We start from the raw sequence: 12,230 nt of genomic DNA on the forward strand, positions 1-12,230 counted from the left end.
GAAGACCAAGGTGCACCTGACCCAAGCCATGGTATTTTCAGTCACATCATATGCATGTGAAAGCTGGACTATGAATAAGGAAGACCGAAGAAGAATTGATGCCTTTGAATTGTGGTATTGGTGAAGAATATTGAATATACCATGGACTGCCAAAAGAATGAACAAATCTGTCTTGGAGGAAGTACAACCAGAATGCTCCTTAGAAGCAAGGATGGTGAGACTGCGTATTACATACTTTGGACATGTTGTCAGGAGTGATCAGTCCCTGGAGAAGGACATCATGTTTGGCAGAGTACAGGGTCAGTGGAAAAGAGGAAGACCCTCAATAAGGTGGATTGACACAGTGGCTGCAACAATGGGCTCAAGCCTAACAACGATTATAAGGATGGCTCAAGACCACGCAGTGTTTCGTTCTGTTGTGCACAGGTTTGCTATGAGTCGGAACCGACTCAATGGCACCTAACAACAACAACAAGGGTTTTCACAACAGGTTAGGTTTTGTTTTTTTTAAGGGTTTGATGGAAACCCTGGCGGCATAGTGGTTAAGTTCTGCTCAGTTCTATAAGGTCACTATGAGTTGGAATTGAGTCCGTGGCGGTGGGTTTGGTTTGGTTTTAAGGGTTCGATGGTTGCAGGGGAAATCCTTTGTTATGCACTTAAGTCCGCTAGTGTCTGGAACTTCCCTTAGGTTAAAGAGAAAAAAGTTTCTCAGTCACAGGCTTTTAACTCTGTAGGAGGGTCACTGATTGTTAAAGAAGTTAGCAAGAGTCAGGATGGAGTCTGAACTCAGGCTCAGACTAGCCATTTTACTTTGGTCAAGTGCTCTGATTTTAGGGCTCCTGCAAGTAACCTTCTGGGTAATACAGAAGCAGGAGCTTGTAACAAGAAGTGGGACTGGCCCTACTGCTAGGCCAGCCACCCTGAATATGCCAGGTATCTCTGTTTGAAGCTCCTATTCAGGGGAGTCTTCGTTTCTTATTTGTTTGGACTCTCTTTTTGTGTGCTGTGGGCACTAAAACAGAGATCTCTGAGAAGCCAGTTTATTTCATAAAATGTAGTTTAATCCAGTGCAACAGCCACAGTTAAATGAGAAGGTTCTGAAAGACAAGCATCCAAAGCTATGTGAGGAAACGATGGAGGAGTCGGAATCAGAGCACAAGCGGGCACGCATCAACTGGGCGACTGCCTGAGGAAGCCGCTCCGGGGAGGAAGAGGCGGGTGAGGACTATGTGCCCTATGGGCTACTGCGGCAGCGTTGGCAACTGCTGATCCGGAAGCTGTTACAGCAAAGGCACAAGGGGGCTGAGGAGGAGGAGCAGCAGGACAGCAGCAGCGAGCTCCAGAGAGATGAGGGCGACATCTCGCTGGGCCCTCAGTCCAAAGTCTGCCTCCTGGAGCTACACCAGCCCCTCAAAAAGAAGGCCAAAGCCCACAAAGAGTCCGCCATGGAGAAGCAGCTAAAGGAAGAAGAGAAGATTCTGGAGAGTGCGGCCGAGGGCTGAGCCTTGATGTCAGTGAAGGAGATGGCCAAGGGAATCACATACAACCCAATCAAAACCAGTTGGATGCCCCCAGGTTACGCCCTAAGTACATCTGAAGCACAGCACGAGCGCATACAGAAGAAGTACCAAATCCTGGTGGAGGGAGATGGTATCCCACCACCTACGAAGAGCTTCAAGGAAATGAAATTCCCTGCAGCCATCCTGAGATGCCTGAAGAAAGGTATTCAGCACCCGACACCCATTCAGACCCAGGGCATCCCCACCATTCTATCCAGCCGGGACATGATTGGTATTGCCTTCACCGGTTCTGGCATGACATTGGTGCCCATCATCATGCTCTGCCTGGAACAAGAGAAGAGGTAACCTTTCTCCAAGTATGAGGGCTCCTGTGGACTCATCATCTGCCCTTTGTGGGAGCTGGTCTGACAGACTCATGGCATCCTGGAGTACTATTGCCCTCTGCTTCAGGAAGACTGCTCGTCCCTGCTGCACTGTGCACTCTGCGTTGGGGCATGTTTATGAAAGAGCAGATGGAGACCATCTGACACAGGGCGCACATGATGGTGTCCACCCCCTGGGTGCTTCACAGATCTGCTACCTGGCTCTGGGTGAGGCCAATCACATGATCAACATGGGCTTCAAAGGCGACATTGGCACTATCTTCTCCTCCTTCAAGGGCCAGCAGCACTCTGCTCTTCCTTGTCACCATGCCCAAGAAGATTCAGAACTTCACCAGAAGTGCCCTGGTGAAGCCTGTCACAGTTGATGTGGGCAGTGCTGGGACCGCCAGCCTGGACATCATCCAGGATGTAGAATAAGTGAAGAAAGAGGCCGAGATGTTGTATCTGCTCAAGGGTCTGAAGAAGACACCCCCACCTGTGCTCATCTTTGTGGAGAAAAAGGCAGACGTGGACACCATCTATGAGTACCTGCTGCTTATAAGAGGGTGGAGGCCGTGGCCATCCATGGGGCAAAGACCACGGAGAAGGAACCAAGACTGTCGAGGCATTCTGGGAGGGTAAGATGGATGTCCTGGTGGCCAAAGACGTAGCCTCCAAGGGCCTGGACTTCCCTGCCATCCAGCACGTCATCAGTCACAACATGCCTGAGGAAATCGAGAACTACATACACCTACATACACTGTAGCAGCCACACTGGGCACTCAGGAAACACGGGCATTGCCACCACCTTCATCAACAAGGCCCTCGATGAGTCCCCACTGATGGATCTCAAAGGCCAAGCAAAAGGTGCCACCTGTGCTGCCAGTGCTGCATTGTTGGGACAAGTCCATGCCTGACATCGGAGGAGAGCATTGCAGTACCTTCTGCGGGGATCTGGGCCATCAGATCACTGATTGCCCCCCAGATCGAGGCCATGCAGACCAAGTGGGTCAGCAAGATCAGCCTAAAGGACTACCTGGCCCACAGCTCCATGGATGTCTGTCTCTACCCCTTCTCTAAAAAATTCAGCCTACAACCCAGACATGCTTTTGTCCTTAAACAATGGCAGAATTAAGAACTTGGTCTTGGCATAAGGCCAGACAGGCATTGATAGCAGAGGAACAAGGGGAACTTTGCAAATGAGCCAGAGATTCGACTTAGTTCTTTCCCAACATTCTAGCAGAGTGTATTAGTTCTTTCCCAACATTCTAGCAGAGTGTACTTCATAATGTGGTATATATATATACATATATATATATAGCTAGAAACTTTTGTATTTAAAATAAACATGATCCAAGTTCCAAAAAAGCCCAGTCGTAGAGAACTCTGTATCTTTGGCTGACTTACACCTTTCCTACCCCTTAGAATCTGATTTCTGATTCACAACTCTGAGGTGAAAACTTAGCTCTTTATTTCAAAGTCCAGGAGGGCCTGGATCTTCAGGAGATCCCTTAAGAGGAATCAGTGTTTCGGGTAGAAATTTTGCAGTTTATATCCTATGAGTTTAAGCTCCAATTATAAGAAAAGTGTGATAATTATATGGTTTTCCCCATTTTGTTTCAACACCTCTGGAAGTCCCCTAAATTTACTTAACAGTATTTCCCTCAAGCTATAAAGTCAGACTATATTTTTCCTTAATTCAGTTGTTTTATTATATAAATATGACTTTTCACAGAGATTTTGCTTGAGTACTAGACTTTTTTTTTTAATTGTACTTTAGATGAAGGTTTACAGAACTAGCTTCTCATTAAACAGTACACATTTTATGATACTGGTTAACAACCCCAAGACATATTGTTTTATGACATTGGTTAACAACCCCAGGACATATTGTTTTATGACATTGGTTAACAACCCACGGCATGTCAACACTCTCCCTTCTTGACCTTGGGTTCCCTATGCTTTCCTGTCCCCTCCTGCCTTCTAGTCCTTGCCCCTGGGCTGGTGTGCCCTTTTAGTCACCTTTTGTTTTATGGGCCTGTCTAAACTTTGGCCCAAGGGTGAGCATCAGGGGTGACTTCATTACTGAGCTAAAACAGTGCCCAGGGGTCATATTCTTGGGGTTTCTGCAGTCTGTCAGGCCAGTAAGTCTGGTCTTTTTTTGTGAGTTAGAATTTTGTTCTACATTTTTCTCCAGCTCTGTCTGGGACCCTCTATTGTGATTCCTGTCAGGGCATTCAGTGGTGGTAGCTGGGCATCATCTAGTTGTACTGGAGTCAGTCTGGTGGAGACTGTGGTAGTTGTAGCCCATTAATCCTTGGACTAATCTTTCCCTTGTATCTTTAGTTTTCTTCATTCTCCCTTGCTCCCAAAGGGATGAGACCAGTGGAGTATCTTAGATGAAGCTCTATACTATCTTGAAAAAGTTTGTTTTAGCCTGTCAAATTTGTTCAGTAATTTAATTCAGTAAAGTCTTAACTGCTTCTGTTTTCTATCATAAATTAATATATAAGTTGTCTCTTCAGCTATGTATGTGTTGAGCTTAATGTGTATTGGCAATCAGTTAATGTGATAAGACCAGCAATTCACACAAAAAAGTATTCTTAGCTCGTAAGAATAAACAAGGCTTAATTATTTTAAAATCTTTTTGTAGACATATATATGCATTACACATGTATCATAAGTAGTTTATGAAACAAATATAAAATACCATAATTGTGATATTTGGAGTAATTTTTTAAAAAATTATGTCATTATTATCATTGGGGGTAAACCTCAAACCCTAGAAAAGGACATCATGTTTGGTAGAGGGTCAGTGAAAATAAGGGAAACTCCCAATGAGATACATTGACACAATAGCCACAACAATGGCCTCAAACGTACAAAGATCATGAAGATGGCACAGGACTAGGCAGTGTTTCATTCTGTTATGTACAAGGTCACCATGAGTCAGAGCAGACTTGATGGTAACTAACAACAACAAACCTCAAAAGCCTGGAAAGGTCAGACATGGAAGGAATAGAAAGGAAGGGACAAATATGCATCCCAAGAGAAACAGAGATGAGAGATCATCTGAGTCTACAGAGAGCAGCTGTTGGATAACCTTCTACTTCCTGTGAAATAAAGGACTCTTATTTTCTGAAATTCCTCTGAACCCCTTCAATAAAGACCCTTTCCACCTACACACATAGAGCTGGGTTGAGGGGATTTCTGTTCCTGTAAACAAAGATCCATAATTAAGACCATGGTGTACATATCAGCCACAGGTTTCAGAGAGTTAAGGAAGGAAGCACATATCCTGTGGAATGTGCCAAAGACTGCAGGCTTCCTGTGGGATGCAAGATGAACACTGAAGCTCAGACTTACGGACATTAAGGAAGTAGGACGAAAAGGGCCAACAGGGCATGCACTAGAGAGCTTAGGCCCCAAAAGAGGAAGTCTCTCTACCTACAAAGAGAAAAATGAAAGACATTTAAAATTATTGAGATTTTAGCTATACAGGAAAGGGTTACATTCAGCTTGATAGTCTAAATAATATTAATAATATTTTTAATATATTATATGTTAGTATATGCCCAAAATATGGTGATAAATGTCATAAATCTGGTCCTTTGTGACTTCTGGGGGGGGAGCAGGTTATACTTCTGCAGTGACAGTCAGGATTGGTATACCACTGCAAAGTGGACCTCAATCAGAAGTTGTTCCTACTTTTCTTTCTTTTTCTTACAACCCCATGCCACCCTGAATACTAATAGGAATTTCAAGGGAGTTAGGATGGAAGCACTGAACCAGCCAACTCACTAACTGCTGGTTATTGCTATTTATTCCCTGAAACAGTAAGAGAAATCTGTCCTACATTGATGGTTAAGACTGTGTGTCACCTTGGCCTGGGCCATGATTCTCAGTGGTTTGGCAGTTATGTAATGATATAGTCATCCTTCATGATGTGATCTCATGTTCTCAGCTAATCAGTTGTAAGGGGAGTTTCCTCAGGGGTGTGGCCTGCATCCAAGATATAGATGGACGTTCTGGCTAAGCTCACTTGCTTGCTCCGGATTCTGCATTCAGCTCATCATCATCTGATCTTTGCTTCTTGGGACTTGAGCCAACTGCCTGCTGTACTGCCTGCTGATCTTGGCATTCGTCGGCCTCCACAGTCTGTGAGCCAGGAGCCTACCTGGCTGATCTTGGAGTCATCAGTGTCTGCAGCCCATAAGCTAGTGGCCTACCACCTGACCTGCCAATCTTGAGTTCGTCAGCCCCTGCGGCTACATGAATCAGAAGAAACCCACAGCCAGACACCTGAACCACATACTTGGGATTTGCCACCCTCTACAATCTTGTGAGCCATGTTCTTGGGATAAATCTCTCTCCCAACCTCTCTGCTAATTCATGGCATGAGATGGCAATATTAACACTAAATGTCACCACATATAGATTGATTATTTGTGAGAAGCTAGGTTCTGGGTGATTGCATGTTTGGTATTTTCTACAATTTTTTCATAATAAGTATAAGGAAGCTAGTTAGTTGGTTCAAAGTTCACTAGACAAAGTGGTAAAAAAAAGAGACAAGCTCAGGACTTCGGAGTCACAGCTCAAGCACTGCATAAAAGACCGCAAAGTTGCCACTTGTGCCCTGAAAGCCTTATCTTTTCTAATAACAGAGCTGTTATTTTGGAACACCAAATCGAGATTCTTATCATTAACAGTGGCTGAATTACGATGCCAACTGAATTCCTAAACTAGAATGGAGTCTAAAATTAAAGGCATTGACTGGAAAGAAGTGGAATCCCAAAACTTGGGATGGGGATATATGGGCTGATATCAGGAAGCTGGAGACACTGAGTCCCTAAATTCCATTGAATCACTCCTGACAACAGAACCAGCCCTCTTACTCTCATCTGAAGCGATTACTCCATCTTTGTACACTAAGTCACCCTTCCCAGTAAAACCACTATCCCTCCACCCCCATACGATGAGATTAATTCAGCTGTGTGTGAAGAGCCTTTGTCCAAGATATTCCCTGGGGTAGTGTCTTACTCATTGTCTGGGGCGTCACCTGGAGCAGATATCTTACAAGACATTGATGAATATACCCAGGACCCGCCCTTACTACCCATTTTTTATTCTAGACCCATTTTTTTATAACTAGACCTAAGTTCCATCAAGCCCCAAAAGATGAAGCACAAAGTGTGATTCAGAAGGAGGTATGCTACATTCCAAAAAAACTGTTTGACTTTTCTGATATGTACAAACAGAAACCTGGGGAATAAGAGTGGGAATGGTTATTAAGGGTATGAGATAATGGTGCAAGGAACATAAGGCTGGATCATTCTGAGTTTATTAATATGTGCTCACTAAGCAGATTCTTCATTCAATGTTTCAGCTTGAAAAGTTAGGAAAGCATCTAATAGTTTATTTGGTTGGTTCACTGAAACATGGATAAAGCGGTGGCCTATAAGTAGTCAAGTTGAAGTACCAGACCTGCTGTGGCATACTGTAGAAGAAGGTATCCAAAGGCTTAGGGAAATTGGCATGCTAGAGGGGAGTTATCCGTTTAGGCCCACAGACCCACACATGTAGTGCCCAGAGGACACACACCTTTTACTACAACTGTGAGGAACAAATTTGTGATGAGAGCCCCAGCATCTTTGAAGACTGCTGTGATTGCTAGTTTAGGTAAGTCAGATTTGACAGTGGGAACTGCTCGAACTGAATTAAGACACCTAACTATAATGGAGCTGACTGGATCCCACGGCAGTAGAATCCAAATGGCAGCACTCAAGTGACAAAGACAACGTGGGCATGGTTACTGCGATGGGCAATGGAGTCAAAACAGTAAACAGAATAGTCTGACTCTTATGGACTTATGGTGTTGGCTACTTAGACACGGTATCCCTAGGAGTGAAACAGATGAGAAATTTACTAAATATTTACTTGATCTGTACAACAGAAGAATTCTAGGTCAAGTGAACAGCGGTCTAACTTGAATCACCAGCATAGAGAGTCACAGCCCCTAATTCAATTCCCAGACTTCAGCCAGTTTACAGACCCAAAACCCCTTAAATAAAGGGAGGTCTGGTTCCATTACACTGCAAAAATTAATACTGTTAATCTTTCTCCCAGCCTTTCCCAAAGAGATCTATAGCCTTTTCCGAGTGACTACTCACTGGGGAAAAGGAAATAATCAGACTTTTGGGGGACTACTGGTGTTTTAGTCATCTAGTGCTGCTATACCAGAAATACCACAAGTGGATGGCTTCAACAAAGAGAAATTTATTCTCTCACAGTCCAGTAGGCTAGAAGTCTAAATTCAGGACACCAGCTCCAGGGGAAGGCTTTCTCTCTCTGTTGGCTCAGGAGGAAGGTCCTTGTCATCAGTCTTCCCTTGGTCTGGGAGCATCTCAGCACAGGAACCTCAGGTCCAAAGGACGTGCTCTGTTCCCAGCACTGCTTTCTTGGTGGTATGAGGTCCCCATGTCTCTCTGCTCACTTCTCTCCTTTATATTTCGAAAGAGATTGGCTTAAAACATTATCTAATCTTGTAGATCTCATCGATATAACCTCCAGCATTCTATCTCATTACATCATAGTGATAGGATTTACAACACATAGGGAAGTCACATCAGATGACAAAATGGTAGACAATCATACAATACTGGGAATCATGACCTAGCCAAGTTGACGGATATTTTGGGGGGATACAATTCAATCCATGACAACTGGATATTGGCTCTGAATGACACTAATTTCAGGTGACCCAAGACATCACTTTGGCCCACCAGTCAGAGTGGGGGCATATGAAGTCAGGCTATTAATGGAGTCTTAGCCCAGGTTCATCTCACAGTGGGTCCAGTTGGTTCCTGGATCCATCCTGTAGTGATTTCACCAGTTCCAGATGCATAATTGGAATAGATATACTCAGCAACTGAGAGAACCCCCACATTGAATCCCTGACAAATGGAGTAAGGGCCATTACAACAGGGAAAGCCAAGTAGAAGCCATTAGAGCTGCCCCTACCTAGGAAAATAGTAAACCTAAAGCAACACTGCAGTGTTAGAGGGAATGCATACATTACTGCCACCATCAGGGATTGGATGGGCACAGGGGTGATGATTACCATGACACCCACATTCAATTTGTCTATTTGGCCTGTGCAAAAAACAGATGGATCCTTAAGAGTAACAGTGGACTCTGGTGAAGTTAACTAAATGGTAACTCTAATTGCAGCTGCTGTTCCAGATGTGGTTTCATTGCTTGACCAAATGAATACATCTTCTGGTACCTGGTATGCAGCTATTGATCTGGTGTCATGGATTGTATTGTGTCCCCCCAAAATATGTGTCAACTTGGTTAGGCCATATTCCCAGTATTGTGTGGTTGCCCTCCATTTTGTGATTTTTGTATGTGTTATAAATCATAATGTCTGCATGTGGGTAAAGAGCATTAGGGTGGGATTGTAATAACCTTACCCAGGTCACATCCCTGATCCAATATAAAGGGAGTTTCACCACCTTTTATCTCAAGCAGAAAGTTGGGGACCTCATACCACCAAGAAAGCAGTGCTGGGAGCAGAGCACATCCTTTGGATTTGAGGTTCCTGCACTGAGATGCTCCCAGACCAAGGGAAGACTGATGACAAGGACCTTCCTCCAGAGCCAACACAGACAGAAAGACTTCCCCTGGACCCGGTGCCCTGAATTTGGACTTCTAGCCTACCGGACTATGAGAAAATAAACTTGTCTTTGTTGAAGCCATCCACTTGTGGTATTTCTGTTATAGCAGCGCTGGATGAGTAATGCCTTTTTCTCCATACCTGTTTCAAAGCACCACCAGCAGCAGTTTGCCTTCAGCTGACAAGGTTGCAATACACCTTCACTGTCCTACCTCAGAGGTATACCAACTCTCAGGCCTATGTCACAATTAATCTGCAGGGATCTTGATTGCCTTTCCCTTTCCCAAGGTGTCACAATGCTCTATTACATGCATGACATTATGCTGAATGGACCTAGTAAGGAGGAAGTGTCAATGACTCTGGACTTACTGGTGGAATATTTGTGTGCTAGAGGGTGGGAAATTTATCCCCCCAAAATTCAGCTGTCTTCCACCTCAGTGGAATTTTTAGAGATCCAGTAGTGTGGGGCATATCAAGATATTCCTTCTAAAGTGAAGGATAAGTTATTAATCTGGCCCCTTCCACAACTAAGAAGGAGGCACAACACCTGGTGTGCCTCATTGGATACTGGAGGAAACATATCCCTCATTTGGGTGTGCTACTCTGGTGTATTTATCAAGTGACTCAAAAAGCAGCTAGTTTTGAGTGAGGCCCACAACAAGTGAAAGTTCTACAACAGGTTCAAGCTGCTGTGCAAATTGCTCTGTCACTTGGACCATATAATCCAGCTGATCAAATGGTGTTTGAAGTATCAGTGGAGATAGAGTTGCTTTTTGGAGTCGTTGGCAGGTCTCTATTACTGCATCACAGTGCAGACCCTTAGGATTAGGGAGTAACGCTCTGCCATCCTCTGCAAATAACTACTCTCCTTTTGAGAAATAGCTTTTGGCATGTTACTGGGCCTTAGTAGAGACTGAATGCTTAACTATGGGCCACCAAGTCACTAGGCAGTCTGAACTGCCCATCATAAACTGGGTGTTGTCTGATGCACAGAATCATAAGTGGAAGGTGTACAACAGCAGTCCGTCATTAAATGGAAGTGGTATACACGAGATCAGGCTTGAGCAGGACGTGATGGTACACATAAGTTGCATGAGGAAGTGGCCCAAATGCCCATAGTTTCCACTTTGGTCACATTACTTGCCCTCTCCCAGTCTGCACCAATACGACCTTGTCTTAGGTTGGAAGGTACCAAGTCCATGGGTCAGGATAAAGGTTTTCTGATTCACATAGCTGCAGGGGCTGGCGAACCCAAGATTAGCAGGTCAGACAGCAGGGCTCTTGCTCACAGGCTGAGAAGATCGATGAATCCCAAGATCGGCAGGCAAGACCCTAGGTAAGATGCTAGCTCAAGTTCCAAGAACCAGAGGTCAGACAAACATGAGCCAGCTGCAGGACTGAGAGGAAGCAAAAGCCCACGAACCTTGCCAGAAAGTCCACTTATATTTGATGCAGGCCGACTCACAGCAGATCTCATCATGGAGGTGATCACTATATCAAATCTCATCATAGAAGTGATCACGTCACCACACGACTGCCAAACTACATCATAACTGCCAAACCACTGAGAATCATGGCCCAGCCAAGTTCACACACAACCTTAACGATCACAGGTGTCATGGGGAGTCCCTTATTATCAGTTGATTGCGAAAGAGAAAACTTGTCCCTGGTTTACACATGGTTTTGCATGATATGCAGGTATCACTTGAAAGCGGACAGTGGTGGCACTGCAGCCTTTTTCTGGGACCTCCCTGAAGGTCAGTGGTGAAGTAAAATCCTCCCAATGGGCAGAATTTCAAGCAGTGTACTTGGCTGTTCGCTTTGCTTGGAAGGTGAAATGTCCAGATGTGCAATTGTATGATGATTCATGGGCTGTCGCAAATGGTTTGGCTGGACAGTCAAGGATTTGGAAGGAATGTGATGGAAAAGTGGTGACGAGGAGATATGGGGTAGGTGTATGTAGATAAACCTCTCTGAATGGGCTGAAGAAATGAAGATATTTATGCCTCACGTAGATGCTTACCAAGGGTAACCTCTGCAGAGGACGATTTTAACAATGAAATGGATAGTATGATACGTTCTGTGGAAACCAGTCATCCTCTTCCCCCAGCCACTCCTGTCATTGCTTAACGGTTTCATGAACAAAGTGGCCATGGTGGCAGGTATGGAGGTTATGTATGGGCTCAGGAACATGGACTTCCACTCACCAACATCAACTTGGCTACAGCCACTGCTGAATGCCCAATCTGCTAGCAGCAGAGGTCAACACTGAGTCCCCAATATGGCACTATTCCTCGAGACAATCAGCCAGCAATTGATGACAGGTTGATTACCCTGGACTGCTTCCATCATGGAAAGGGTAGTGTTTCATTCTGACTGGAACAGACACTTATGCAGGATACGGATGTGCTTCCCCTAAATGCAACACTTCTGCCAAAACTATCATCCACGGTCTCACAGAATGCCTTATTCACCAACATTGTTTCCCACATAGCACGGTATCCCACACAGCCTCAGATCCAGGGACTCACTTCACAGCAAATGAACATGGCAATGGGCCAATGCTCAAGGAATTCACTGGTCTTACCATGTCCCCCATTTTGATGGTTAACTTGCCTGGACCATGACTCTCAGTGGTTTGGCAGTTATAATGTAGTTTGGTAGCTACATAAT

General features: G+C 44.7%; 1 pseudogene; it reads left to right on the forward strand.

Moving 5' to 3' along the window:
- The first annotated feature begins 1,133 nt into the window (after window positions 1-1,133).
- On the forward strand, window positions 1,134-3,017 carry LOC100658125 (probable ATP-dependent RNA helicase DDX41; annotated as a pseudogene).
- Window positions 3,018-12,230: the final 9,213 nt, after the last annotated feature.

The sequence above is a fragment of the Loxodonta africana genome, chromosome 5, assembly GCF_030014295.1.
Source record: "Loxodonta africana isolate mLoxAfr1 chromosome 5, mLoxAfr1.hap2, whole genome shotgun sequence".
NCBI classification, from domain to species: Eukaryota; Metazoa; Chordata; class Mammalia; order Proboscidea; family Elephantidae; genus Loxodonta; species Loxodonta africana.